General features: G+C 31.7%; 1 long non-coding RNA gene across 1 annotated transcript; it reads right to left on the bottom strand.

Moving 5' to 3' along the window:
• Positions 1 to 1,611: 1,611 nt before the first annotated feature.
• LOC117922498 lies at positions 1,612 to 5,024 on the bottom strand. The gene is made up of 3 exons (XR_004652492.1): positions 4,772 to 5,024; positions 3,385 to 3,459; positions 1,612 to 1,805 (listed from the first exon to the last, which is right to left on the bottom strand). It is a non-coding gene; the product is annotated as an uncharacterized LOC117922498 (long non-coding RNA).
• Between the last annotated feature and the right edge of the window lie 442 nt (positions 5,025 to 5,466).

Below are 5,466 nucleotides of genomic sequence, written 5' to 3'. Positions count from 1 at the left end.
TTTTTCTTCTTTTTTTCTTTTTATAAAAAAATGAATAACTACATTTAATGTCTTCTTATAAGCTCATGTCATTCTCGTGCTTAAATTTTACAATTTCATGTAAGCATTGTGACACAATTTAAAAATAAAAATAAAATAAAATTGAAATAATATAAATTTTTTAAAAAAAAAACCTGAAACAAACTACAAGATTTTTGAATTATTTAATCATTTTTCTCATATATTTCTTTTCTTCTCTCATTTTCTCTTCATCTTCCCTCTATCTTAAAAATCCAATTCAATTATTCTATTAATGATTTTTTATGGCTAAATGAATAATATTAAAATTTTGTCATGAATATTTTTACATTATTAATGATTATGATAAAAACCGAAGAATTTAAGAGGATTTTTTTCACTTAAGGTGTTCTTCTCCCTGTACATACCAATTATCTTGATTTGTATTAATAATTTACAAAGTCATTAATCTTGGTTTGTGTGGCGTTGATAATTAACATGGAAAAGGATAAAAGGGGTGAATATCCACCCCTAAAAGTAACAATTTCAATGATTCAAACAAGACCTAGATTTAAGAATGCTTTAATATTATTCGATACAACTTAATGACTTTAATTTAAACTCAAAATCAACTTTTATAATAAATTTTTTTTTTAAAAAATCACACTCCAGAATTCTCAACCAATTATCAACTTGTAACTACAACTCCTTCCTCGATTATTTCTCTCATAATCCATTCCTTTGTTGTGCATAAGTTTATTATTTAATATATATTAATAAGGATGATTATGAGAAAATTATAAAAAAATTAATTAAATAAAAACTAATTTATCCAATAATTTGAGGTATTTGATAAAGTAATTAGCTTGATGACTTTTTAATTATAAAAAAATTGAGAACCAAACATAGCTCAAGAGAAAGCCTTCAAGTAGGAAAAAAGTTCTAAATTTATATTAATTGATTCACCTACGTATAGAGCCAATATTTGCTCATTATCTTTTCCTTGGAACCTATTTTAGGTTTACTTTCAAATAATGCATGTTGAAAAATGTAGTAGAAGTTAAGTTCCATCAAACTTTCCTCTCCAAGAAAAAATTCAAAGGAGGTACCAATCCATATAAAAATATTCAACCAGATAAAAATTATTAAAAAAGATTGTAACTCCTTTTCGTCACAAAAATACTTGTTAGTAAATAACATAAAAAATAAAGAAATAACAAAAGAAATCATCTTCTTTCTCGTATGATCTCCTTCCCATGGACTTAATACTTCATTCCAATGAAAGGCAATAGGATCGATATTTACCCTTCAAGCATGGCTATTGTTATCATGAGCGCATATGGAGTGGAAGTGGTGGTGGATGCACTACAAGAAGAATCACTTATCCTAGAGGCCAGTGACCCCCACTAAAAACTAAAACTAGTGCGACTATAATATATGGTTGCATGACAAATTGATCGCAGCACAGTGCACCCATAGGTGGTCCAGCTATAGCTTATGGTTGCGAGCTGCAGGAAATGCATTCTTATAGCTGCATCTGAAAAGAAACCCCACTAAAAGTTTGATTTAGTTGCATTTACAAATGACCCCCACTAAAAGTTTGATTCAATTGCATTTACAAGTGACCCCCCACTAAAAGATGTAATTTTTTTATTGCATTTACAATAGGACATAATCCAGAGATAAAAACAATGTCTATAATTATGATAATTATAGCAAATGTAGCTTGTAGAAACTCATTGCTGCTCACATTTGGTTAAGACCTCCATTGTAAGAAATCATAAGATAGTCATTATTCTTATAAACCCCTGAAAACAACATTTACCATAATCAGGATTGACTGAAGGGATTGGAATCTCTCTATCTATGAAATAATACCAACACATAAATCAATCTCATCACAAAATCAAGAACATTAAACATCTTGTTAATTCATCTGCCTCCTTATCATTGCAACCATGAGTACAGCCAGAGAAAGGTAACATGTCCATTTCATATATGAGATGAAGAACCAGGAAAGGTTCTTTATCTTTCCTTAGAAAGCCAACATAATCCACACTAATCAAACTGAAGCAAATATAACCAGTATGAGGCTGCTATGTGGGCCATTTTAGGAAAATTGGGTTTGGTCACATATGGGAGCTTCCTATGTGGGTCATTTTAGTAGTTGGTCATTTGAACCCAACCTCATAAATAAAATAACCAAATTGGTGGTGTATAAGACAAGGATGTGAGCATCTGACAGCTAGAGAGTAGGCTTAAATCAGCCAAACAGGGAGTTTATTGTAGGAAGCCTCTCAATTTTTCCTAGTTGGTGTGCCTACCAATCATAATAATTAAACAAATAAATAAGAACTATAGATGTGAAATTAAGTTGTACATGCAGCCTCAACATTCTATGGGATTTGCTTAATATTCCCGTAATAAGCAATGAATCCCAGGGATAAGCCTAAGGAAAACAAAAATCATAATTTTTTTGATAGGAAAAAAGGAGAAGATATATAACACACAGCCTAATAAAATTAATGAAGTCCTAGAAACTGATTCTCTTATCCACTACTCATTCTATTATCCATGCATGCAACAAGCAGAGAGAGAAAAATGTTTAGAAGAGGGTGACTATAGGCTATAGGTATGCTCTTATTGTTTCTACAGAAATGTATTATGCTTCAAATTTCAATGGGTCTTTGCTCCATATCAGGGAAGAAAACACCTGTAGTCTATAGAGTACGCAATTAACAGTGTCTAATTTTTTGAATTTCTGGTAGGGAGTATTCAATTAGTTTGGACTTGTTTCAAATTGAATGGATACCTATCATGACAAAGACAAGTTCTTGTATCAAAATGACCATGCAGACAAATGACGTGTTTCGAGATTTCCTACCAATCAAGTTATGGATCCAGTTGGATATGAGTACGTGGAGTGGGAGTGCAAATATTCAGGTCTGATGATAATGTGGGGTGTTTAAGGTTACCAAGCTCAGGATTCAATATTAGTAGTCTATTTTCTTATTCAAAAGTTAATCTCCATATCAAGCAAACAAAACAAAGTATCTCCCTAAACGAAAAAAGAGAAATACAGTAGTTCATAAAAACAAATACTGAATCCCCAACTCCATAAACAAGGATAAAATAAAATAAAAACTGTCATAAATTGAACTACCAATCTAAATCAATTTAGCAACTTAGCTTATACAAATCACATACAATATGTATGTGTACATAATTCACAAAATTGAAAAAAGACATAGAATTGAATGGATAAAAGCAAGCCTTTAAATTCTGTATATATGCGTAATATAACTGCTTCCAGTGCAAGCAATATGATATACTTTAAAGGATATGAAGCAAATGACAAGAGTCACATAAACAATTTATCAAACTTACATTTGTGGCTGAGTACTAAAAGCTTCCTTATGGCTTATGTCAGGATTATTAGCTTTTATCCTTTGGATCTCCTCCCTGCAGAAAAATAAGCATATAGGGTAGAATTAACCAATTATGGTAAGCAAATTAATCATCAAATTAATAATAATAATAATAATAATAATAATAATATAAAGTCCCTATAGAGACATGCAAATCTATTATTATTATCTCAAGAAATATTCAAATTTTTGGACATATTTATGAGAAAAGTTGATAAAGATATAAAACCAGTGTATGTTGATACATCATAAGAACTTAATAAACCTGTTGTATACTGATGAGACCCTTTGCTTTTTCTTTTCTGTTGCTAATTAAAATCATTTGTAGCAAATTAAAAGCAGAGTTAGTTTTATTAATTCTTTCATTTAAGCTATCAATGACATAATTTCTGTTCTCAACTAGATATAGGTATTGAACATATTAGAACTCAAAAACCTCAAAATAACACTGTAATGGAAATTATTCTAAACATACGATAAATCTCATAAAATTAAATTTACTTGAAAAGTGGATTCTTTTTTCATAACTATTTTCAACATTTTCCTTTTTCTTGTCTATATTTTCTAATATTGATTAATAAAGCCTAATTACTGTAAGGATGAATATCTCTTCATGACAGAGCATGATTTTTAACAGAGCATTACGACAGAGCATCTCTTCAAGAGGCTAAAATAGAGCATCTCCTCTATCCTTTTCTTCTTAAAGCCCAATGGTAATTTTGGAATTTTTAAGACAATGTCATTATCAATATCAGATAGATTATTAGGAATTAAGGATATATATAGGTTCATACATTTACTGAAATGGAATATGCCAATATGGAGATTAATTTCAATTTGTTTCCCATCCTCACAGCACAAGCCCAAACACTGTTTTTCCAAGTGTCATAGAAGGAAGAAACAAATGAAAATTTGACCAATTATGCCAATATTAGACTAGTAATATTCTGGCCACATTTATCTCTACCATTAGTGTAGTTATGAAAATGGGTTGCATTGTGATCTACGCACAAAAATTGTAGGCTTTTGTTGCAGTAATCGCGGGAGCTTCATCTAGTAAACCTAGAAAGGATCATGAATTGTATGTTCCTACCCATGTCTATCTCTCACTCAGGTCTCAGTGATATCATTTCAGGTCAACCTAAACTCGGATTTCCTCTGATTCTAAGAGTACCAAGGCATAGAGAAGAAAAACCATCAAAATCCACAGCCTCTGATTGGAAATCTAAGCTACTTTGGGTTGGGATGACGATACACCACTCTCTCAGAAAACCAAATGAAGTAGTGGGAAACCCTAACAATATGCAAGATAATCATCATTCACTTGGTTGATGGAAATGTCATACCTGAAAGCCATAATCCTCTGCTCGAAACTCTAACAATTCGAAACCCTAGAAAACCATGTGGTAGGCGAGAAGCGAGAGAACCAGAGAGTGAAATCAGAAAAAATAAAATTATATTTGGTTGACAAAACAAATGGAAAATACCAAGCAAGCAGAAATGTAGGGCTCTCAATCTCGCATTGGCACCAACAATGGGTTTAGCAAACAAACAGAAATGGTTTTGCAGTGGGGGTGAGCAAAATGGGTGTGGCAGTTGGGCGAACGAGAGAAAACTGTAGGGAGTATATGTAGTGATGATATGGCAGCGGGTCCACTAAGCCAAATATAGTAGCAGCCACCTTTGTCCCGCCCCAAAAGTGGATTTTATAGCTGCTTTTAAGTACCCCGCAACCATACTCTATGCCATTACCAGCAACTCTATTAACCCGCAACCATAGGCCCGACAGAAAATTCTTTTCTCTCCAACTTAATTATTCCCGCAACTATAGGACTCACACCACTTTTCATTAGTGGTGGCTCAAAATTGTTATGCAACTATATATGCTCTTTTGCAACTCGTCTAATAACAAGAATGAAAATATCAATAATCACAAATATATCGATACTTTGATTTTATGGATATATCGAATATATGGAAAAATATCGAGGAATGATTTGACACAAAATATCAGTAATATAAAAATTAATAAAAATGATGA

This window comes from Vitis riparia, chromosome 1 (genome assembly GCF_004353265.1).
Source record: "Vitis riparia cultivar Riparia Gloire de Montpellier isolate 1030 chromosome 1, EGFV_Vit.rip_1.0, whole genome shotgun sequence".
Taxonomy (NCBI): domain Eukaryota; kingdom Viridiplantae; phylum Streptophyta; class Magnoliopsida; order Vitales; family Vitaceae; genus Vitis; species Vitis riparia.
This window is presented reverse-complemented; position numbering and strand designations above follow the sequence as displayed.